This window comes from Protopterus annectens, chromosome 1.part1 (assembly GCF_019279795.1).
Source record: "Protopterus annectens isolate FY-2018-M chromosome 1.part1, PAN1.0, whole genome shotgun sequence".
Lineage (NCBI taxonomy): Eukaryota > Metazoa > Chordata > Ceratodontiformes > Protopteridae > Protopterus > Protopterus annectens.
In genome coordinates this window covers 961,834,546-961,861,342 of record NC_056726.1, presented here as the reverse complement: position 1 = coordinate 961,861,342, position 26,797 = coordinate 961,834,546, and positions in this window count along the sequence as shown.

Here is a 26,797-nt window from a genome sequence, read left to right as displayed (position 1 = left end):
CTCATAATCATCACGACAGAGTGTTGACAGTGAAATTGTCCAGACAATGCAGATAAGGCTCCCGTCAGTCTGTTATTGATGCCCACTTACTGTTAGAGGTCCTCAGCAACCCTCTTCCAGCACACACCAACAACATGGCTGTGGCTTAGCAAATTCAAACCCTGGGATCTCCACTGTGTCCCTGCTTGACAGAGGTACAGCACACTAGCCTCACATGGTGCCTTATGTGACCTACTTTACAGTGGCACAGTAGCCTACTGTACTGGGGAGGCAGACACCAAGCACACTCTGGCTAAGCTGTCATTCCCTAGGGCAAACAGCCTAGTGTTGACCTCTACACCCATATGTTTAATTGTCAGATGCACATTATTTGTTGCTGATAGACTGTTTGCAGGTCTTTATTGCCATAGCATTCCCTGTTTGTATGAACAACTTGTGTATCTGTGGAAGATGTTTGCATATGGGAGGGATCCACTATATCACGTATGTCTCTGTAGTCATTTAACTGTGTGCACTGGGCAGATTGCTGTAATGTGGTTGGTTCATGGAATAACACGTACAAATACCAGATACGTGTGGCCAACTGCTAAACTGAGATTTGGCCTAAGTGTGTGAGCATGCCCAGTTCAGCCTTCCCATGGCATGTTGTCTGACATATGTCTCATTTATCAAAGTGTGCGAGCATGCCCAGTGTGAGCTTTCCATATGTTGAACTCTGCAGCTCACCACATTTGTGGATGAGTGTGAACTTCAACAAATATCTCCCATTTATGGTTGTGTGTTGTGTCATGTTGTGTAGTTACTGTCTTGTGTGTGAACACTGCTTTGTGTGTGAACACAACAGGGATTATACTGTGCCTGCAGGGTTTGCATGGGATACTTTGCATACAGTTGTCAACATCCTTTCATACTGACCTAACACTGTAGTACCGTATAGTGTACTGGTTCAGTACTTTCACTGTGGTGGACAGTATCCTGGGCTTTAGTCCTATCACTGCTTTACAGTTCCATAGTGAGCACAACAGCCTGGTTAGGGGCCAGTTGTGCACATCTGACCATGTTGCATTATGTTCAGATATGAACTACTTAAACCAGGCTTGTCCAACATTGGTAGTGTATTCCACAACATAGGTGTACATTTGCAAACACTAGCGATGTGCCTTAGGCCATTTCTAATGCTAGTCGGAGAGTGTGTTTGTCCTTTGACACACATTGTAAGTGGAGTTTGCCGTGACATATGTCATGGTAAGTATACTGTGCCTCCGTCTACCTGTGACATAACAGTGATACCCAGGGTAAACCTACCATCTCCCATCCACTCATCAAGATTCCTCTTGAGGAGAATCGATGAGTGACTCTATGGATAACCTGTACTGGGAGTTTGCTCATGAGTGGGGGTGGCTTCTGTGTTATGGATCATGCAGTAAAGCTTGTCCTATGTATGTCAGTGCTGGGGTTCAGGTCTCGCATGTGCATAGCTCACTGCCATTCAGATTGTACAAGGTGCAGCATGTTTATTGATTCCAGCTTGAACATGGCTTTATACATCAGGCACAGCTTGCCTCTGGGTGGGCAGTATGGCAGTGTGTGCAGCTGCACTTTGTTTAATCAGGCAATACATGGCATCTGTTCAAGCTCTTTGATACTCCTGGTGAGGTACTGTTAGGGACTTTACAGTTGATGGAGGTGTCTGCTGATGTACATCCCACAGGGGCTATTGTAGTCAATTGTAACACTGATGAAGGATGACTGCAGAGCCACAATGACCTCCCCTTATCTAGATCTGACAACCTTCATGATTAGGTGGGTATATGGTATGTTTCTGTAAACACTACAGCCACATGTTTGTTCAATGCAGGATATCTATCACCTTGTGTCCCCAGGTCTCTCATTACATGTTAAGCATGTAATGGGTTAACACCTATGTGGTAATTGGTGGGCACTTACTGTATATCCACGGGGGCTGACTATATACTTTTCTGCAATTAGCTTGCTGACATGGCTATGGCACCAGTTGCCTGTTTTTATGTGGCCCTTTTGTGGGATGCTTGTGTCAGCTGGAGGGTCAGATATGGTGGGCAGTTTGTAGTCCTCTGCAAACATGTTCAGACACAGTCCTTCCATGTTGGCCTGTACCTATGGGACATATATACCAAACGAGGGAGGTCCCAAAACCAAGCCTTGTGGGATGCCAGTTATATCTGGTTTGTAGTCTGACATGGCTGCAGCATGTCTGACCATGTCAGTTCTGTCTTTGGTCTGGTTTGCAACCCCTCTACTGACATAGGGGTTTATATTTAAGATGGTGAGCATATCTATAATGAACACACAGGGTATTGTATGGAAGCCTTTGCAAGGTCCAGCTACACTGTGTGGACCACATTGCCCTCATCAATGACCTTAATGACTGTTTCAAATGAGGCAAACATGTTTAGGGGCAGGATCTGCACTTAAGAAAGCCACACTGGGTAGGGTCCCCAATATCTTTATGTCTGCGGTACATGCTGATCCTTTCCATAGCTGTGCAGACCAAGCTTCTCAGGATTCTGGGGTGGTAGTTTTCAGTATCCATTCAGGCAACACCTTTATTGAGAATGACCACTGTTGTTGTACACTGCTCTTTGGGTACATATCCTGTGGTAAGACTGACATTGAGCAGTAGTGTTATTTGGCATTCCATTCTTCTTGGAGTCCATGGTGGACTCAGACCAGGACACCATCTCATACCATTGCTGCTGTGTGTTTTGCTTTGTAGATGCTGGCTGTTACCTCAGCATCTGCAATGTCAGGGGGCCAGCAGTCTGCTGGGATAGATATTTTGCATTCTGGGGGGCCGGGTTGCACTGCACCTGTCAGGATGTATGTTGGCAATATGTGTGTGTGTTTGGTATGTTGTTTGTAATATTTGTGTGATTCAGAGCATATCTGTGAATTCCCAACATGGTTCCTACCATCAGTTGAGGAAGCCATGGGATTATCCTTAGTGTCCTGTACAATTTGTATCTTCATAGGTTCATAGGTTCATACTAGGCTATCCACCCTAGGGCATTTGTAAGCCTAGCCAGAGTGTGTGTGTCTTTCGCCACCCCTTGCTATGTGAATATTATGGCCATTTATGATTTGCTTTACTGTGCCTCTGTGTGGACATGACACAGTGAAGACCCCCAGTGTAAATCTATGATCATCCATCCACTTGGCAAGATTCCACAAGTGTCAGTGAGGGGCTCTGCCTAACATGGAGTGGGATTCTGTTCAGGGGTGTGGGGAGCCTCTGGGTTATGTATCTGTCCCTCTATCACATCCTATTTCATTATGTGTTGAGGTTGACATCTCTCACTCTCACAGCTCTGATGGCTTTGTGTTTTCTGGGGTGGAGCATGTCCATTACTCCTGTGTTGGACATGGCCTTGTACAACAGACATACAATGCCTCTGTGTAGGAGGTATGTGACTGCATTCAGCTGGGGTGTCTACAGCCAGGCAGCATATGACATATATTTGAGACCCTTTATCCACTTGGTGAGGTACCTTTGAGGTCTTTCTAACTGCTGCAGGTGTCAGGTAAGGTACATCCCAAATGAGGCATTGTACTAGATTATGGGTCTGATAAGAGAACAGTATAGGGGCACAATGACCTCTGTTGACATAGATGTGAATCCTTTCATGATATGGTGTCCAATATAGACAGTCTTCCTAGCCACATTGGCAATGTGAGTGTCACATAACAGGTTACTGTCCACTTGTGTCCCTAGGTCCCTGATTACTCCTTCCATACATACTGGTTTACCACCTATGTGGTAATTTGTGAGTACCTTGTTTGGTATTTGGTGGGACATTCATACTGTCCAGTGTCTTCAGGGCAGCTGAGTGGGGTTCATGTGTGTGAGAGTGTGGTCTGTAGCATGCTACAGACTGTATGGCAGTCTTGCCTATGGTTAGTTGCACATGGGTGGACTCCAATGCCTTGTGCATTGTCAGTTACCTGGACGTATGGGTGTCTGTGCTGAATATGGATACTCACCCTCCTTTTATGTTTTGTTCCAGGTTTTGGGGCCATAACGCATGATATGTGGTATAACCTGGTAGTGCTGGTGTGCTGTCAGGAGGCTTGCAGCAGGTTTCTGTCACTGCACAGACATCTATGTTCTCCATACTGGGGAGGGCCTTGGGAGCATGCATACTGAGGTTTACACATCTGGCATTGGTCAGCATTACCCTTATGTTTCTTTCCACTTATGTTTTCTAGGGTGGTGGGTTAGTCTTTTCAGCCTTGCCTACGAAAGGCTCTATGGAGGTGGCAAAAGCCTTATCCAATATCCAGACGCCCAGGGTAACAGGTGCAAGCCATCCCTGGAACAGCTGCGTGGCTTGTCAAGCATGACATCCCAAGCAGACAGACATTGGATCCCCTTGGAATGACACCAGTAATTGTGCCACTTGTTATAACTGATCATTCTGTGTTTGTACTGTGGCATCATTCTTGGTGAGGGTAGGATGCTGCGAATGGTCAGTGTCATACCGGCCTAGACTACATAATCGGAGAGCTCATCTATGTTTCTTTTCATGTAGTCCGGGGAGGTACATCTCACGTCATTCACACCAGCATGGACTATGACTGCATCATATTTCTACTTGCTTTGGGGTGACCTGTATACTTGTGTTATGTGGCGTATTGTAGCAGCCTACAGGCAGCTTACTGTACCCTTTCCCTTGTTCATTCTGGTGTGTGGGACAGCAGCGTGTCTCACTATGGAGTCACCTATTACAACTGTATCAGGCATGTTGTTTCTGCTTCTGACCTGTGACTGTTTGGCACACTAGCTTTGTGTACTATGTGTTGCATGTGCTATGTTTGGAGGTTGTTTGATTGGGTGTCTGCTTTGGAGGCCTCTGTTGGTATGGTGTGTTTGTAATTCGGGCCTCCGGAAATGTTTTTCTGTGTTTATGTCTTTGGTTTGCAGTTGTCATAGTTCTATGTGGGACTGGGTTTGTAGTGTGTGTGGTTACCTTCTCCTCCTGACTAGTTTTGGGAGTACTGAGTTGAGGGAGCTCAGCCTCCAGTTTGGATAAATGGTTGCATCTCTCACATATATTTGTATTTCTTGGGGGGAGTTAAGGGTTGTCTGTGTACTTGGGGCAGGTGTAACATTGCCTCAAGATTCACAGATTCAACTTGTTGTAGCTGGCCTTAGTGGATTGTATGTGTGGACATATTTTATTGCCATACTACTGATCAGTGATTACTTCTTTTTATGTTTGCTCTATCATGTAGTAGCTTGCTCATTCTCTTGCATGGTTTGGTAATGGCTGGAGTCCACCATGCCAGATGCCTGTGTGTATGGCATTGTGTCTTGTTTTAATTTAGGATTGCATAATCCAAGTATTCCTGGCAGTGTTCATGGAATGCCTGTATAACAGGTTCTGAGGTGTGGCCCATATTTTGCACCTGCAGAGGGCCTTTAATGTATTCCACATCAGTTTGGAGGAGTGCAACTTTTGCTTTACACATGTTTTTCACTGTGGTTTTCTGGCCAGGGACTGTGGTCAGGATGTGTATATCCAGTGTGATTACTCTATGGTCTGGTCTTACCAGTGAGCAATACACTTCTCATCTTGCCATCCAGTACCCATGTTGCTGATTATCACATGCAGTATGCTTACCCCTCTTGTGGGAGTGGTACGTTGTTCCTGGGCATTTTGGTTTATGGATTCTATGAACTTTAGTCCTACAGTGTTGGAGCTAGTATAATGCTCCCAGTCTATGTCTGGGTATTTTCAGTCACCCAATATAATGTGGTTTGGAGGACTTGATATATTCATGTATTCCAACATAGGCCAGGTGCAGTTCCTGGTGTTGTGACAATAGTCTGTAGCAGGCTATAAACTGGGAGGCAGTTTTAGCCACTGTTACTTGACCATGGCTAGTCCATGCTGCTTCTTGTTGTGGTACCAACATGGGGGTGTGGTTATCCTTGACAATTATTGCTAGTCACCCTCCTTTTGTAGCTTGTTCCATGTTTTGAGGCTGTACAGCACAGTATGAGGTGTAACCTGGTAGTGTTAGGGTGCTGTTGTGAGCCTTGACCCAGTTTTCTGTTACAGCACAGATATCAACATTCTCCATACTGGGTGAGTTTAGACTGCATGCATCTTGCTGTTTAGACTTCTGGCATTGGGTAGCATTACATCTAGGTTCTTATCCCTTCTGATACCTATGGAGGTAGGTTTGTGTTTTGAGCCTTACCTATTCAGGGCACACTGTGGGTAACAACAGCCTTTGCCAGTATCCATACGGCCTGCACTGATAGGTGCACGCCAGTCCTAGCAGGTGGAGCATCATGTCATGCTCAGCATGTCATCCCAGGCTGGCACACATTGGATCCCCTTTGACTAACTGCAATACTTCAGCCAGTTATTGCAATTGATCATCTCATTGTCATATTGTGGCATGATGCTTGGTGAGGGTAGGATGTTAGTCACGGTCCTCAGGTGTGCATATAGTACATGGTGTTACATTACTTAACTCATGGCATTTATGTCTCAGGTGGTGCTGCAAGGATGCCTCTGTTGGATGCACATATTACACTCCCTGTACATGTTTGTGAGCAGGTCATGTCATTTTAGGCATCCCTGTTATTATTTGAGTGAGTCAGAGGGGGTATCATTCCCAGGGTTTCTACTGAGCCAGTGTATGTGCTATGCGTTGCCTCTTTACCAAGGCCAGGGCATACTGGGCACACCTCCTTCTGCCTACTGGGGCAGGCTCAGGTTGTTCCTCCTCCGAGTCACGCTCTGCCTGTGATGGCCTTGGCAATGGTGGGAGGCTGTTTGGCCCAGCCCTATGCTGGTCCTGCTGCAGTTGTTTTCGTAAGATCATATTATGTAGAATAGCACATACCATGACAATTTGGGTACATGTAGTTGGTGTGTACTGCAAGGCTCCACCAGATGTCTCCAGACACCGGAACCGTGACTTGAGCAGCCCAAACACATGCTCTATTACATTGCGTGTTTGTGCGTGTGCCTCATTATGGCGTTCCTGTTCAGGTGTGTGTGCGCTTCTGATGGGTGTCATCAGCCACGGCTCCAGTGCATAAACTGCATCCCCCACTAGGTGTCCGTGTGGGATGTCCCCATTGGCAAATGTCTGGTACAGCTGTGTCAAATTCCAGATGTGGGAATCATGGTAGCTCCCAAGGCAGCCAGCACACACATTCATTATTATGCCCTGGGCATCACACACGACCTGGCAGTTGATGGAGGGGAAGCCCCTGCAGTTAATGTAGGCCCTACCCTGCTCACCGGCTGGTGCTTTGATGCATATGTGCGTGCAGTCTATTGCACCCACTAACTCAAGGTATTCCACTATTTGCTGGAAGAGACGCATATTGCTGGCCAATACCTCATGGGCATTGGGGAAATATACATGATCACCGACATGTGCTGACATGGCATCCAGGAACTGGTGCAGTACCCTGGAGGCTGATGCCTGTGATATCCCCATCATATCACCAGTTGGTCTTTGGAAGGTACCTGTTGCTAGTATTCTTAGGCCAACACATACCTTGGTTTCCACTGGGATGGGTTCCCCTCTGTTGGTTCTGTGTGTGAGGCGTGGCCTGCACAGCTCAACTATTTGCTGCAGGAGGTCTCTGTCCACTCTATAGCGCTCTACTATCTCCAGCTCATGTAACCCGTCGTAGGTGACCCTGGGCCTGTACACTCTTCTCCGTCTCCTCACTGTGGGTTGTCTGGCACCATCTGCATTGTCACCACCCTCAGCAAGTCACCTATGTCTCATTATGACAGCTATGGCAGCCCCTAACATTTCTGCTCTGAGTTCAGCTTTTTCACTTTTCACTTCTAATAGCTTACTCCTGTCTTGCAGTGTCTCTTGAGAGAAACATCCTGCACTGATGTTTGCAGAGTTTTAAGTGCTGGGCTGGGCTACTATTCTGCCTGTGTAATTGCCTGCTTCTAATTGTTTTCACCTGCTAGCTCCAGCAGTATTCCCTGCTAGCTTCCTACTAATTCTGTTGCTTCCTTTTTCCTTTCTGTTTCCTCAGAGGGGAGCAACGTGCATACCAGCAGAAACATGCTCACAGTGGCTTACACGAGCGCACACGTGCTTACATGGTTCAGAATCTACTTGTTCGGGTTAAAACGCACGCACACCAGTGCAAACAGTCTTACAAGTCTGCCAACAGGCTCCCACATGCTCAGTCTGCCCTACACGCGCGCACACCAGCACAAACAGTGTTAACATCTACCAACACGCTCCCACATTCTCAGTCTGCCTTACACGCGCACATACCGTCCTACTCACGCTTCATGGCGTGCACACGTGCGCATGCACGCCCAGCAAGAAACTTTGGTGTAGGCAACAGTGTACACCTTCCATTTCTTGACTTTCCCATGCTTATGTTGTGGCACTCCTCTTTCCATGATATGTGTCTAACATTTGTCATGTAACACTGACCTCCAATGAACTGCATTTCTTTCTGCCATTCCCCCCTGTGATGTCACCTATCTCCTACTCTGTTCCTCCCCCTTATGTAACTCTTACACTACTCAGAATGTGCTCATTTGCTATGTGACAGTGGTATTCAGTATCCTAACACTCATTTACATCAGATTGCCTACTAATGCTTAATTACATCCCTCAGACTCAGCTTCCCCCCTTAGCAATCACTAAACGGTGGCCATGTTGTTTTTGGTCTGCTGGTCCCTGCATTGTAAATCCATGTATTGCATAAAACCCACATTTGTGGGTTTATAACCTTCATTTTGTTTTATACAGCGTCGCCGAAAAAAAAATTATTTCTTATATTTGCATCGGGGTACCTTGCCAATGGCCACATATTTGGCCATTGGCATGCTGCCTGACACATATGCACCCTTTATTTGGAGCTGACATGGCTCCATTGTGTTTTTTGCAGAAACGTACTCAGTTGTCAATTGAGTACATTTCTGCAGCAAAAACGGCTCTTACACAGGCTGCTTTGGGCTTCCTGGATCGCTTATCTACCTCATTTGCATGCTATTCGGCTGCAAGTGAGGTGATTAGCATATCAACGCCCACTCCGTGTAAGAGATGTTTTAGCTGGTCTCTTACACGGACTTTAGAGCTGTTCCCGGATCGCGAAGGCTGCATGGAGTCTTACACTACTCTTAGACTCCGTGCAAGCCTTCGTGAATCCTGTCCTAACTCTTTCCAAAACTTAAAACTACTTACGTACCCTCTTAACAGAAACGAATGATATAAAACCAAACTAGGTGGGGGGCTATGCCACCACACCCTCCCAACTATATATACTAGCTCCAGGATCCCACTACAGTGGGGAAAAGGGCATATATCTTTTACTTACCTTAGAGTACTGTACATACTGCCAATACTGCTGGGAGAACATGAAATGTCTGCCATATTAGTTTAGATACTTCCCATAAAAACGTAAAATGACATACCCACATTTAGAAACACTACAACACTACTTTCTACATGACTATCAGTATTCTGACAGTTGGCACTTTAAGTTACAGTAATATTTTTTTATCACAAGCAAGTCACAGGTGAAGAGAAACACATCACGTCTATGGCTTAAACTTCAGTATTTTGAAATTTAGCACTGTAAGCTTTCAGTATAATGAGACTCTGCCATACGAGTTTTCAGTATTTTGAAAATTAGGTATTGTTGTCTCAGTCAAATAAAATTCAGTATTTTGAGTTTTCAGTCATGTGAAGTTGACCCATATATATATATATATATATATATATATATATATATATATATATATATATATATATATATACATATATATATATATATATATATATATATAAAATGCATGCATCTGGTTTAAACAATAAGAAATAAAAATAAACAATTAAAATTTTTGTTCTGTCTTACAAGAATACACATCTGAATGTTTAATTTTAAAATGCAAAAAAATATTTTTTCTCCTAAAAAATTAACTTAATTTACTAGCCCTGTCTTTGAGAATGCTTATAATAGATACCGAGTCATGCAGACCGGGGAATTGGCATGCATTTAATCTAAGTTGCCACATTAATTCTTTCATTTCTATCTTATCTTCAACATCACCCCCTCTAATAGCCTTAAAGACTCGGTCAATAATATATAATATATTAATAATATTAATAATATATAATGTACATATATATATATATATATATATATATATATATATATATATATATAGTTATATATAAAATAATAAAACATCTGAATCTTTTAAAACTGGAACAAGATACTGAGTGCTTGTACAGGGCATTGGTATGGTTTCATTTCTTAATACTATAAAGGTGTTTCCTCATGCATTCCTTCAATTTAAGGGTTGTTTTCCCTACATAAAAGGCCATGCATTTTTCACAACTAGCTACATAAATCGCCTAAACTGTATCACAGTCCCATCTACCTGAACAGGACAGTGTTTGAGGGTAATTCTCAATATTTTAATACGGACCCTTATATGTATCTACATGATTTGTATCTCCCAGATTTAGACATATGATGGACTCTGTTAATAGTAAAATTATCAATGTTTCTTTCCATTAAATTCTTAATGTTAGAGCTTCTGCTAAAACCCACCATAGGTTGTCCCCTGAATAAAACATTTGTCTCATTAGAAAACATAGTATCCCATAATTGTTTGAACATGCTCATATATTTATTTATTTTCTGGTTAAAGGGAATCACAAAAGGTACCATCCTATCTTTATTGTTTGTTATTTCAAGAATAGGGGTACTGTTATCAGATAAAAAAATTACGGGTTTGTTCTTTCAGTAAGGGGGCAAACTTACTTGCCCTACCTTAAAAACCTCATTTTTTACTGATGCCAACAAATAGCCAGGGTATCCTCCATCCCTAAGCATGTTCCATAAATAAAGATTTTTTTCAAAGTCACTGTCATTACTTATTAATCTAGACATTCTTAGCATTAACCCCTTTACTATTCCCTTTGTCTGCTGAAAAGGTTGACAGCTGTCAAAATATAAATATGAACTGAAAAAGGTCTTTTTCCTATAAATACTACTTGTGAATTTATTTGAATTCATATCTTTTGCCAACATCACATCTAAGTAGTTCATCTGGTCATTATCAAAGTGAAAAATGAATCTTAAAAAATACGTAGTACCCCCCAAATAATTAATGAATAATTTCAACTCTTCGAAAGTACCCTTCCATAAAATGAGAATATCATCCAGGAATCTAAAATAATTGTGACTCAATGGATAAAAATCAAAATTAAAAACAAGACATCTTTCTCATAGCTAAAACCCCATTGGCATAGAATGGAGCACAAGCTCCACCCATTGTAACCCCTGAAATCTGGTGGAAACATTCACCTTCACAATATATGAAATTGTTGGTTGGGATTATTTCCAATAGGGTTTGAATTACTTGAATCAAGTTAGGTGAAAAAGCTTCCTGCTGAGTGAGAAAATTTGTAAATAATTCCTGACCTTCTAATAGGGGGATAACAGTGAACAGATTAACCCCATATATGGTGACAAACAGCAAAGGCTCAAAATATTGCACTGACCTCATATTTTCTAAAAGGTGCTGTGAGCCTTTTAAAATATAGTGATGGTTGTACATACATTTCTTTGTCAATCAATTTCCCTACAGGTTCTGTCTTTGAACCCTTCCAGTCAACAATGGACCTAAATGGGGGGGGGGGGGTTGTGTTGATTCTTGTGAATTTTGGGAATCCCAAAGAATGCAGGAACCATTAATTTCATTCTTAGATACCCGTCTGTATGTAGTTTCAGCAGACAACAACTCAAATATCTTAACGGAATAGTCAAAACTGTTCATAATAACCATATCTGCTCCGTTGTCTAGTTTCATAATTCTTATACTTCTGTCTGTTCTTATAAACTTCAAAAATTGTCTTTCTTCTTTTGTTAAATTGTCAGGAAACTTATTTTTGACTTTATAGAAGTGTCTAAAACTGTTTTCACGCACTCTTCCAAAGAACTAAAACAACTGGATTAACAGGAGGTAAAAAAGTACTTTTTCTCTTAACACCTAGTTTTTTACATAAAGTCCCTGGTTTTGGAAAAGAACAGCCTTATATTCATCTGCCTAGTATACAATTTTAGTTGGATTAAAATGTTTGCGATATCGATTTTAAAATCTGGAATAAAATTAAAACCTCTTTTAAAAATAGAGACAGCATCATTAATCAGTATCACGTCAGACAGATTAAATATTTTAAAATCAATGTCCATAAAATGTCCATTAAAACCATTAAAAGAACAGTCATGAAAGGTTGAAACTAAAATTTCTTCCCTCTCCCCTGCTGTGTGAGTATCAATTGGAGAGGTTGGTCTTCTTCAAGTTACTAGACCGTTCTGTCCTCTGGGCAATCCTGTCTGACCTCTTCAGTCATGGCTCTTCTAAAAAAAGCAGTTTCCATAGAATAGCCCTCAGTCTGACTAGGGCTGGGATCAAAATCTTCCAGTTTGTCTAACCCATTTACTCTCACATCCCTAGCAGGGACATTGTTGAAACAGGGAGGATTTTGAATACGTTGTCTTATTTTCATAGTCACATTTGTCCCTGCATAATTTCTTACCCTTTCTTTCTTTGTTTTTCTTAACTATCTTGTTTGCCTTTAAAAATATATTATTGTAATCATCTTTAATATTATTAAAGACAAGATCTGAACAAATGTTATTATTAAGTTCCTTAACTCCCTTGTTCAGTGCATTCATTTTTCTTTCATTGCCCTTCAGTAATAACTCAATCAGTTATAACCCAGTAGCATCAAAAAGTTCTAACAATTCATTATGTAAAACAGAATTTTCTAATAGACCCACTGGAAATTTCTAGTCTGAGACCTTTAGGTACACTTCTTAAGCATAAATATTCCATAAAATAAGAATTATCCAATTGCATGTTCTGCAACTTATTCAGTTTATGCTCAAAATTGAGCAACTGGCTCTTCAAATTTTTGTGTGGAAAACTAGGAGCTGAAGAATTACAGCTTGGAAGCCATTCCCTTTGTCCAGATACAAGGAAATCTCTGAAAGTCTCGGGGGGGGGGGGGAACCAAGAGAACCTGGGGAGGCTTATACTGATAATAATTTAATTACATACTAATTTTATTATATTTTATTATATACAATATTACTGATAAGAAAACAACTGGCTTACAGCTCCACTATTCTTGAAGTAGCAAACAATAAAGATAGGATGATACCTTTTGTGATTCCCTTTAATCAGGAAATAAACATGTGAAAATGTTCAAACAATTATGGGATTCTATTTTTTTCTAATGAGATGAAGATTTTGTTCAGGGGACAGCCTATGGTTTCTTTTAGCAGAGGCTGTAACATTAAGAATTTGAACATTGATAATTTTACTATTAACTGAGCCCATGGTATATCTAAATGTGGGAGACGCAAGCTATGTACATACATGCATGAGGGTCTGTATTTATTTATTGAGAATTACCCTCGAACACTACCCTGTAGGTAACATTAAAGGTGGGAAAAGTTTTGAAATAATTTATTGTGGTCTCATTTTTTATATCACAAAAACCTGGCATTTTAACAGGGTTGTGTACACTTTTTATATTCACTGTAAGAGGGTGGATATAAGGTGAATTCTACAGATAAAGTGTCTGGAGGAATCAGTCAGGAAGGATTTTACTCTATACAGGGTGCCTAGTATAAAATCCACTTTCTTGATAATTAGGGCTAAGTGTTTATCAAATGTGAGGTCCTTGTCTTTGGTGAATCCTAGTAGCTTTGTATAATCAACTGATTCAATAAGGGTCTTGTTAGATGAGTAAATGGCGAAAGAGAGTCCATGGATTTTTTGCTATTGGAGAAAAACATAAGTTTTGGGTTAAGAACCAGTTGTGAATTATTAATGTATTTTTCTATGTCTAGAAAGGACTGTAGGATTTTGTTGAGTAGAGCAGGTAGGGATGGAGCAGAGCATATGAGGGAAGAGTCATCTGCATATTGAACCAATGTAGTATGTTGGGTGGCCATGCTTAGTCTATTTGCAAATATTGTGAAGAGGAGGGGACCAAGAATAGACCCTTGGGGTACAATGACAGAGATAGGAAGAGAAGAAGACAGTTTATTTTGCCATTTAACTGCTTGTTGATGGCTGGTTAAGTAACTAATGAACCAGGTAAGGACTGCATGAGAGAGGTTAATAGAGGCTAGCTTGTAGATACGTTTTTGGTGGGTAAGAGTATTGAAGGCCTTTGATAAATGAAGAAATATAGAGGAGGTAAGTAACCGGTTTTTCTTATGTTGGTTTACTGTATTTATTTATTTTATATTATTTTATTTTATTTTACATTTGTTGACTGGGAAAATCTGACTGGATAATTGTTCATTTTCAGCAGAGGCCCGGGGAGAAAAGCTCCAGAGTTTGCAAATTGTGAAATGAATTAGGGCTGTTGTACTATGTTTAGATCAGAAACCATGTTGGGTGCATACCTCTCAACCTGGAAACATCAAAAATCCGGACAAAGCCCATGAAAAATAGGTATAAATCTGTACACTGATTAACATAAAATTTACATACATAATTATGTAACCCCACCCACTCCAATGGAATTGTGGAATACCAACTTTCAAGCACAAACTGAAGAACATACAACCAAAATATGGCACCAGAGTCCCCCTGCAGCCATTCCAATGTCCCATTACCTATTTCGCCTCATTTACCATAAACACTAATGTGTGCATACTGCTTTATTTCTACAATGATTATTTAGATTTTATTTTTGCATTTTATAGCAAAATGCACAAACACTAATCAATATATGCTAAACAAAGCAATACTGTCTCACAATGAAAATAGACTTGACATTAAAACTTCTCTGCCACTGAAACCCATATTCATTGAAACAGCATTGAAACTCACACACCACATCCAAAGAAAATGCATCTGACCAGTGGTAGATAAAGATTATCTTTGGGATGTTTTCAAATAATTGGCCCCTTGCACACAAAACAAGAAACATACATGTGTTCTTTGATGTACCTTCCTGACTTTATTAAATTATATTCCTTGTATAATACAGCACACTTGTTAGACAGAGCATATTTTAAACTTATTGTTTGAAAATTTTTCCACTAGGCAATGAAACAAAATGTATGAACCAATAATGACAAAACTGCCCAATTCAGAACATGTCCATCATAAAAGTCTACTTCCACACCCACACAATATATATATATATATATATATATATATATATATATATATATATATATATATATATATATATATATATATATAAAACAGTAGTGTAACCCATAGGCATCTTGCACAGCTTCTTGCACTTATTTTCAATTTCATTTTTTTTTTGGGGGGGACAAACATTTTGGAAAGTTGTTAGAATAAAATGTTGTGTTACCACAATGGATTTAATTGCCAAATCTTGAACCCAGGACCTTGTGCACTGCAGTCAGAGCAACATACCACTATGCCAAATCAGCAGTTTCCTGAAAGATAGGAAGACTAAAACTTAAATGGCTATCATTTAGTGAATTCAGTTCTCTCTTCTCACTTTAGCTCTAGTCACTTTAGCCAATAATAATGGGGGAATACAGCCTCAAAATAGGGACAAATTTCAAATACTGATCTTATAAACTTAGAAAATTGCTAGAATAAAAGGTTTTGTGTTACTATTTAGTTTCTGAAGAATATGAAGTCTGAAATTCAAATGCCTGTCATTATTTAGTGAATTCAATCCTTCAGTGATTTGCCACAATCCTGGACTGGTGGTGGCTAGGGACTTTAGACTCTTTTTACCCTGTACCCAAGGTATAGGGTTTGAGCCTGAGTGCCTCTAGCCACCAGGTGTATTAAACTGGGGGCAGTTTCACACACGCACACACACACACACACACACACACACACACACACACACACACACACACACACACACACACATGGTTGAATTTCAGGAGATGATTGAGAAGTTGTGAGTGAATATATTTTTCCAGTATTTTTCTAGTGGGGAGAGGATTTGTGGAGGTACTCCCTTGATTTATAAGGATGAATACTATGGGCCTATAGTAGAAATATTTGTGGAGGTACTGCCTTTATGAAGAGGGATTACATGGGACACTCTCCACAGTGATGGCACATATTGCTCAGTAATGGATTGATTTATAAGGATGAATATAGGGTAAGCAATAGCACCTGCAGCAAGTTTAAAGTATTCATTGAGAAGTTGGTCAGCACCAGTGGAAGAGCATTTAAGTTTGGCTAGGAGTGTTTTTATGTAATGCATTTGCATGGCTTGAATACTGAAGGAATCAGCATTTGTTTCAAAATTTGTGGGGACTGATAATTGAGAATTGTCGTTTACTAGTGATCATACAGAATTTACAAAGTGATTGTTTAATTGAGTGACAATGTTGTCATGGGAGTTGGTACTATTTGGACTCATTCTTTTTCTTGATCTCTTTCTATTTCTTCCTTCTGCTCTAGCTCTTGCTCATTCACATGCTTTCTACCTACGTTTGCTTTATATTTTTCTGTATTTTCCTTACAATCCATAGATGAATGACCTGTTTTTTTCACATTTAAAACATTTCAATTCATATCATTTGAATCATGCCCCACTTTGCCAGAAATATAACATTGCGTTTTGTCACAATTGTTAATTAAATGAACACTTTTTCCACAAAAAAAAAAAAAAGTTTTTTGTTCCCCCAGTATTTCACAATGCATTTGTTTCTGTTTACAGTTATCATACTTGGGATATGTACTATTTTTTCACTTTCAATTTTTAATACAACCAACACTCCCAACTCTCCAGTCCAGAAACATCTATTATCATAAATATTTGCAATGTCCATATCATCTTTACATACAGTCTTTAAATAGTCTTTTAGTAATTCTTTTTCTACTTCTGCTTGAAACTGAACATAAATATTCTTTTTCATCTCCCTATTAAATGCTTGCAGCACATACAAGTTCCATGGATTACAGTTTTTCTTTAACTCATATTGTCCCAAACATTTCACCATATACTGTTCTGATTCAAATATAATGTCACAAAAAGTATCTTTATTAATATGAATAAATGCACTACCTCTTTTGGTGAAATATCTAGAAGTGCTATTATGTTATCCCAAATGTCATACCTGTCCAGATCATTTTCTTCTTTCGAATTTATTCTTACTAAATATTTATTTCTCCTTAGTTTTGTCTTCCTTTCTGCTTCTTTCTCACTGTTTCACCATCTCTGCATACAACTTCTTATTTTCTCATCACTTCCTTCACTTTTTCTTGAATTCTCTCCATAATATCTCCCCATGAAACCACCCTCTCACTCTCAGGCTCATTTTAGTTGATTAAATCCTGAAAATAAACATCCTACAACCCTCCCAATTTCAGGGTTGTAATGATACATTCTTTCTGTGTCTCACTATCCATTTCAAACAATTGCTCCTGGAAAAGCAATTCTGAATCTTGTGAACCTACAACCAGCTTTACATTATACTGCACGTATAAAAACTTGATGTGGATGGTCAGTATTTGTGTGAAAATCCCCCAGCAAGTTTCAGGTTGAAAATGGAATGCAAGGTGGTATAAAGACACTTACATTTGTGTTTAATTTTCATTCTTGGATTTTGGGTGTTAAGTCTAGATTTACTGCACCTATAAAAAGAAAGGACAGAAGATGTTTAGCTGTAAAAACTAGAAGATATAGTGAAAGAGGGAAGGGAATTATGATGTAGTCTGCCAGAATCTGTGATGGAGGACAGATCTAGCGTGAGAGTAGTATGACAGGAAGTGAGGTAAGTGAGTGAAATGTGCATGTAAGATAGTATTTGAGTTAGTAACATTGTGATTTGAGGTGAGAGATGGAGGGTATAAGGAATATAATTTGACAAAACAGTTTGAGAACTATAGTTAGAGCAGAAGTGTTTAGTCTTAAGAGCAGAAGTCTGTAGTATTACCTGTGTTTAAAAAATGTGATAGGAAGTACTAGCTGAAGATAGGCTTTTTAGGAGTAAATGAAGAAACTGTGAACATTGTGAGGACAGGGTACATACAATGAAGCTTTGCAAAGCTGTATGTCCAAAATGTAACATGAGAGGGAGTTTTGGGGGTAGATTGTGAAAATGTGACTTGACAAGAATTATAGAGTTTAGCTGAACACAAAACATACAGAATAGAAATGAAAATATTTTAAATGAAGTAGTGCAATCTCTGAAGAGGGAGGTTCTGATGGTGAGAATGGGAATCACGTTGAAAACGTAGACAACACTATAGATATAAAGGAGAGAGACGCCGACCAGTTAGAATTAAAAAAAATACAGTTATACTGTGATAGAATCTGAAAGGAAGTTAAGTGGTGATAGAATGGAAAAGGAAATCAAAATACACGAATTAAATAAGTAAATAATATTAAGGCGTTATTGAGAAGACATTATTATATAAGCGAAAGAGAGGAAGAAGTGATACCTTTTCAGGCAAAACACGTACACTATGTGGAGAACAGTATGAAAAACATCAAAGATGTTGAAGGAGAACTGAGACGGGAGCAGGGAATTATCACACAACCAGTATAAGATTATGTCCAAAAACATTCTCAGAGAAGAAGAGAAAGTACTGAGATCTGAGGTAAACAAAATATCTAAAACAGAAGGAAAGATTTGGAGAAAGAAATAAGTAAACAAGAATTAAAAGACTTGTAAGATGGTTTGAGATATCCAAATATAGTTTGCTAGGGTGGATTGAATTAACTCAGAATCCCACAATGAAATTGTTGAAGGAGAAGAAAGAAATACTTTTTGTTGAGGTTCATAATGAATTTGTACATAGGAGAATTCATGTAGAAGAAGTATGTATAAGTATAAAAGCCTCTGTATGGAAAAGAAATGAATAAAAAATCTGAAAACTGGGAGAACAGATACATTGTGTAATTGTGATTATAATATGTTAACAGAAATTACAGATAAGGTTAAATAAAGTGATGAATAAAGTAATAGGAGAAGGAGAAGTCTGGATTCAAAGAAAATGTAAATGCAATGTTAATTGTAATGAAAGAAGTGAAGAATAGTACTGTTAGAGAAAAGAAAGTGGGAAAATTGGCATGCGATGCAGAAAAAGTAATTGGTAGTCTGAATCAAGCAATAGTGTATTTTAAGAGTTTATTAAAAAAGAGAAGGAAGCTAAGTTGTTAAAATCCATGCACGAGAAGACAGAAGCAAGAATCTTAATGAATTGCTGGTTAAGAAGAAAGGTAAAAAAAGTAAAGGGATGAAGCAATGGTATTTTATTTTATATTTATTTATTTTATTAACATTTGTTAACCAGGAAAGTCCGACTTGAAAGGAAGCCAATTTTCAGTGGAGGCCCAGGGAGAAACACTCCAGGCACATGTCTTTATAACATGGAAGGAAACCGGAGCACCCGGAGGAAACCCACACAAATGCAGGGAGGACATGCAGAATCCACACAGAAGGAACTCCAGCTGAAAATCGACTCAGAGAACCTCTTGCTGTAAGGTGACAATGCTACTGCTGCACTACTGCCCTGTATCCCATTAGGAGCTCAATATTTGCTTTTACAATGCATGCAATAATAGAGAACTGTCAAAAGAAGGTATGGAAAACTAGATGAGAAATAAGGATATGTGTGTCTTCTGACAGCTATGTCTTATACATATAATTTGATATTAATTCCTAAAAAAATAAAAATTGGGTAAAAGAAGAAATTATAGATTTACTGCATCAATAAAAGAAGAGGACAGAATATGCTGAGCTGTAAAAACTAGGAGATAAAGTGAAAGAGGGAGGGGAGTTATGATGTAGTCTGCCAGGATCTATGATGGAAGACCAATTTGGTGTCACAGTAGTATGACAGGAAGTGAGGTAAGTGAGTGAAATGAGCATGCAAAATAGTATTGGAGTTAGCAGCATTGTGATTTGAGGGGAGGGATGGAGGGTGTAAGGAACATAAGATAGACACACATCTTTATTATGGGAAATCTGTGAGGCATGTTGGTTTAAACTTGGATATGATGAACAATAAAATGATGGAGATATAGTAAACTATGCTAGGGATATATTTTTGCTTGAAGTGAAAATGTTAGGAATTAGTTTTGGAAGAAAAGCGTTTGTCAAAGTGCAGTGGAAAATGTTAAGAAAATAAGCACTTTATAGAAAACACTGAACTTTCAGAAGGAAGGAGTATTTGATAAATTTGGAGCTGATAGGTAAGATAATATATTTAGGTAGTGTATATATGTTTTTTACTCCTTTTGATAAGTACAGCGGGATCTTTTACATCCGAGTGACCATCATTTTAAGCAGATGGGACCTCAGTTTAACATCTCTTCTGAAGGATGGCACACTCAGTATTTTTTTCAAACACCTTTATTGAATTAGCACTTGTGACATAGGCAAATTTACATTCATATAAAATCAATATTGTAGCATACCCTTATTCTGCAATGCATTGTTAGTACTAGAAAAATTAATCCAAGCACCTGGTGTGATAATAGAACCTAGAGCCTTCTGATCTTCTAGCATCAAAAATAAATGTACATTCTGTTGAAGCATTAACATTGATCTACTTTGTCAAAGGCTCCTGTCTGTGTAAAGTTTTATGAAACTACAGGTATTATCACCTTCTGCAATATCCACATAGTAAAATGTATTTTCTAATTCTCAGCATTGATTTTGGCCCAATCATATCACAAATAATTCCATCTGGAAATGGTGAAAAGTAGGTGTTTGATATTTCAAGACTCATTAGTGTGATTCTCAAAATAGTTTGAATGAGCAAAAACCCAAATTTACATATACAAAGTTAAAGATTGCCATTTCTCATAATATTCCTTTTTCTCCAAGGTATGGCGATTTTATAGTTGGTTATGTAAGTTTGGGGGCGTGAGAGTGGAGGGAGGTTTGCCCCTGCAAGAAAAACAGTTCTAAAGGAGAACAAAGATGTTCAGCATTCACTGTTTTGCACCTGTTTTTGCATTTCTGTGACTGGTAATTATGAGTCTCAGAATTACGATAGCGAACTATAGTGGGATTCATCAGCATCTAGTTAGAAGAAGGTAACCCCGCAGATGCTGTATACCATAATCTTTCAAATGCATTGAATACTGTCAGCTGTTCAAAGCTTTTGAGTATTAAACATCATAACCTCTGTGTGTAAGGCTAGTGGCTTAACCACTGCACCAGAGCAGTCTAGGCCTCACATACTATGCAGTCAAATGATTCTCAAGCTATCTGGTAAACAGAGAAAACAGTGAGATGACACAATGCCATTTCTCCACTTATGCTTATGCATGCTGGGGTTACTAAAGTTTCTTCACTGGGACTACTTGTATTTATAATATTTGTAAATTATATTCTAAATTGTTGTGAAAATAAAAAAACTGGTTCAATATGCAGACAGTTCAACTACTATCCTATCTAATTGCATTATGATTCAGTCAGTAATAAATTGTAGAACTGGTTTCCCATCTTACAAGCCTGACTTACAAGCAATTTCTGGATTATTTTGCAATGTTAGCAAATCAAATTCCATGCTGCTTATGCCTAACATAATCAAATTAATATTCATGTTAAGTCCTAGTGAAGGTTTTTACTTCAACTCAACCTACATCCAGTCTTAGCTTTACCTTACCAAAATCATTCCGTATTGAAGACATCTGTTCTATGAATCCTGCTGGCTGTGTCATTCATAGTTATAAAATCTAATTTGCACATAAGTTATGCCATAGTAAGGACCCACCAGAAGCTTTCTCGGCTTTATAAAGCCCATCCGTTTTTGTCAGATTCCAACAAAATGTCAGCTAATAACTCAGTCATACTTCCTTCGCTTCTTTATTTTGCCCACCTTCTCACTGGTCTGTTACCACCCTTTAAACTTAAACTACAGCAGACCCTCATTGCTGTAGTATATAATGGCGAAGCCCAATATTGTCACTGTCTGCACAAGTTGCAGTGGAAGAAGTTTGGTTACCAGTTAGCTCTAGTTCAGTTTCACTTTCCCAACAAGGTTCATAGGTTCATAGGTAGGTACTAGGCTATTGGCCCTAGGGCCTATATAAGCCTAGCCAAAAGGTACCCTGGCTTTCACCACCCAAGAAAATTATTTTCCTGTGCCCCTGTCGAGCAGAGCCACAGAAGTGATCCCAGGGGTGAATTTCCAATCTCCCATTGAATCACCAAGATTTTTCTTGAAGAGTGCTAATGAGGAGCTTTGTTTGATATAGATAGGTAGTTTGTTCCAGAGTATGGGAAGTCTCTGGGACAGGAATCTATCCCTCCAGCATGTTCTGTTTATTGTGGTGATAAGGTTTAGGTCCCTAGAGCGTGTAGCTCATAGGGATTGGTATTTCTTTAAGTGGAGCATGTCTAAAAGCTCTAGGTTTGACACAGGTTTGTGTGTTAGGCAGAGATCACCTCTGAGTAGGCGATATGTGATGGAGTAAAGCTGCAGTTGTTTGAGACGGTCTGCGTAGGGCATCTGTTTGAGGCCAGTAAACCTCTTTGTGAGGTATTTCTGTGGCCTTTCCAGTTGTTGTAGATGTCTTGTGAGGTACATACCAAAAGGAGCATTGTACTCTATAATGGGTCTAATGAGTGACGAGTAGAGGGGAACTATGACCTCTTTTTTCCTGGATGAGAAACCTTTTGTGTTGAGGTGTGCCACGTAGAAGGATTTCCTGTCTACTGTGGTGATGTGATTATCAAAGGAGAGACTACTGTCCACCTGTGTCCCAAGGTCTCTTATCACACTTTCAGTGTTAAGTAGACTACCGCTTATGTGGTAGTTCATGGGTGCAGAGTTTTTACCAAAAGGGATGACAATGCACTTTTTGGCATTGAGCTTGAGGCCATGGCTTTGACACCAGGCATCTGTCTCAGCAAGGCCCTTTTGTAGGATGTCCACATCTTTTGGAGTTTTGATTATGGCTCCTAGTTTGCAGTCATCTGCAAACTTCATTAGCCAAAGACCTTCTGTGTTAACCTGTACTTCAGAGAAGTAGATACCAAACAGGAGAGGACCCAGGACTGAACTCTGTGGTACTCCACTTATCACTGGTCTGAAGTTGGATTTGGAGTCTGCTACTTTCACAGTGTGGGTTCTGTCAGTGAGCCAGTTGGCAACCCATCTTGTGTCATAGGGATTTATACCTAGTTTAATGAGTTTATCTATAATTCCAGAGTTGGGGATGGTGTTGAAAGCCTTGGCAAGATCTAGATAGGCTGTGTGAACCACCTTACCCTCATCTACGGCTTTGGTGACTACTTCAAAGAAGTCTATCAGGTTTAGGAGACATGATCTGCCTTTTACAAACCCGAACTAGGTGAGGTCTTGAGTTTGGAGATTACCAATGTCATTGTTTATAAGTTCCACGATGATACGTTCCATAGCCTTGCAGACCAGGCTCATTAGGCTAATGGGGCGGTCGTTTCTGGGGTCTGTGGTGGCTCCCCTTTGTGGAGTGGGATAACCATCGCTGTGCGCCATTCACTGGGCACAGAGCCTGAGGTGAGGCTTTGACTGAACATGGTACTTAGGTGAGGTGCCAGTTCGTTCTGTAGTTCATGTAGAACACAGCCTGTGATGTTGTCAGGTCCCATGGATGCTGTGTTCTTGGCTTTGGATAGTGTGTTTTTTTATCTGTGCAGCCGTGATTACAGGAACGTTGCATTCTTCTGGTATAGAGATGGGCCCTTTCGCGGATGACAGGGGGCCAAAGTTAGCACTAAACCTGTCTGCCAGGACGTTGGCAATATCAGTTGGTTCTGTATATTTAGTGCCATTGTGCTGTAACTCAGAGCAGATCTGAGTGTTGCCATTGAGATTCTTGACATAGCTATAGAATGCTTTGTGATTGTCTTTAGAGTCAGTGGCGATTTTGTTTTCGTAACTAGCTTTGGAGGATTTTATGAGGGATCTCAGCTTCTGACTGAGGCTGACCAGGGAGTTTCTCCAATCATGAGATTTTACTCTTTTTTGCAACAGTTTCTTTCTTTTGTTGTAGAGTTTGTTTATGACAGGGGACCACCAGATTGGCTTCCTTTTTTTGGTGGATAGCATCTTGGTTCTGTTAGGGATTGCATGATCCATGCACTCGTTGTAAGTGCTTATAAAGTGCATTTGTGTAGGATTCAGCAGTCATACCTCTATTGTCCATCAGCATGGGTGTTGTGACGTTTGCCACTTCTGTCTTAAGAAGTGTGAAGTTGGCTTTGGAGAAATTTTTTACTGTGGTTTCCCTAATGGGGGGTGGGGGAGGGATGTGGATGTCTAGGGTGATTAGCTTGTGGTCGGATCTGACCAACGAGGAACTGACCTCTGGTATGGAGCACCAGTTGCCCATGTTGGTAATAACCAGGTCTAGGATATTGCTGCCCCTGGTGGGAGTGTGGATAAGGTGATCCAAGGCATTGGAATTTTTGAATTCCAGAAAACGTTGAGCACAAGAGTTGGTACATCAGTAGTTTTCCCAGTTAATGGTGGGGTAGTTGAAATTGCCCATTATTAGGGTGTTAGGTTGTACCCTAATATTTTCCAGTGTATCAAGAAATGAGGACTGGGAATCCTGGGGCATGGTGGGGATCTGTAGCAAGCTACAATTTGGATTGTGGTCTTTCCCAGAGTTAGTTGCTTTTGGATAATCTCGGATGCATTATGCTGAGCAACTAGCCTGGAGGTGTGGATATCCTTAATGAATATGGACACGCCTCCACCTTTAGTGTTTCGGTCCAGGTTAGGTGACCAAAAGGTGTGGTATGAATTATAACCTGGTAATGCAGGAGTACTCTCTGGAGCCTTGAACCAGGTCTCTGTCACTGCACAAATGTCGATGTTCTCCATTTTAAGGAGTGCCTCCAGTCAGTGCAATTTGAGGTTTAGACTTCTAGCATTGAGTAGCAATACCCTCAGATTCTTCTTGCTGGTACCTGTTACGGTGGTGAATTTGTCATTTGAACCTTGCCTAAAAAAGACACTATAGGGGTACTATATTATCCTAATTGTTCCTTTCATCTGACCTCATTAAATGGATGCAAACTCAGTGAGAGCTCAGACAATCCTTGGAGAACCAAGATGGTACCCCAATGCCAAAAGAGCAGAGGTGTTTATAGTAGCAGATACATCAACAAATTCTAAAATGCACTCTAACCAACTGCTGACCACTCTAGGTAGTGAATCAGATTGTTTAACAGCAGCATTAGATATTGCCAATGAATACATAGATGAAAATTTACTTCAAACTACATAAAACCAAGAAACTTGCCCCAGAGATTCTTAACTGATACCATGACAACTGAACATGAGAATTAGGAAACTTTGAAATCAGCCACTCATAAACAATTTGGACTTGAGCAGTACAGAGATTCTTTCAACAGATAAGTACTCCTTTATATAAAGGCCCTAAATCCCAAGGTAACAATGTTTTGGGTTTGGCTCCTGCAATGTAATCAAGTAAATATGCACTCAGCAGAACTCAGTTACATACAAATGTTTACTGCCTTGAAGAATAGGTCAGATCCTACAGTTCCAGAAAATATCAGTATATGACTGCCTCTTGATGTCATTGGAATTGACTATCACTTCTGGCATCCCTCACAACCCAATTGGCAGCATCTAGCCCAAAGAACAAGCAAAGAAATTTGGTTTAGGGACACTCTTTCCAGCAGTCTCTGCTTTGTCTATTTTATTAGACATTGCTCTGGAGACATGGAAAATACTGATATTAACATCTGTTTATGAGTGGCCTTGAAAACTCTTTACACTACTGCTCTAACATTTACCCATAGAACATGCTGTCTGTCTGTCTATTTGGCAGTCATGTTCTTACATATTCTTGCATCTATCTGAAAATATGTATATGTTTTATAACAGGAACACTTCACATAATCGAATTACTGAAATCTCGAATTTCATATGGTCGAGACCATATGATCGAGATTTCAGTAAATCGAATATGTGTAGTGTTTAAAAATAAGAGTTTATTTACCTTAATACATTGCGTGCACACAGAGGCAAGGATTCTTGTACGCTCTGTGTGTACGTAATGTTTTATTCTTTTTTGCGGTGTCGACAGGAAATGAGAAATCCCCTGTTTTGCGCTTCCGCATACAGCGCAAGACAGGAGATTTCCCATTTCTCCACTGTAGCGCGATTTTGGAGTTGGTATATTTAAGTAGGGGGGTGTGGGGGGCACAGCCCCTCATAGAATAGGGGCAAAGCCCCCCTGCAAAAGCAAAGTTTGTCTTTTTTTTTTGTTGTTGGTTTCACTTCAGAAGTTCGAGTTTCTGAAACTCGATCTTTTGGTTTCGGTTATTTGCAGTTCGAGATTTTGTTAATTTGAGCTTCTGAAGTGAATCCGTTTTATAACATATCCTTGTATCTGTAAATATGTTTTGGTAATTTCTTATGTGATCCTGTTCATCCAGACTGTGCCTGCAAATGGTCCACTGAGATCAGTACACTTCTCAGATAAATAAAATATTTCTGTACCAACACTGCTTAAGCATGTCAGGTATGTTTACTGAGCAAATCTCTCCTATAGTACGTCACTCTCTCTCCATATATATGTGTGTGTGTGTGTGTGTGTGTGTATGTGGTGTGTGCGTGTATATATATATATATATATATATATATATATATATATATATATATATATATATATATATATATATATATATACACTATACAACAGGCAACTGTGCGAATATGTATGGGTGTGAAGTATCTGCCATTTTTCTCTGCTTCTTCTAAGTGGGACATCATGGTTGGAA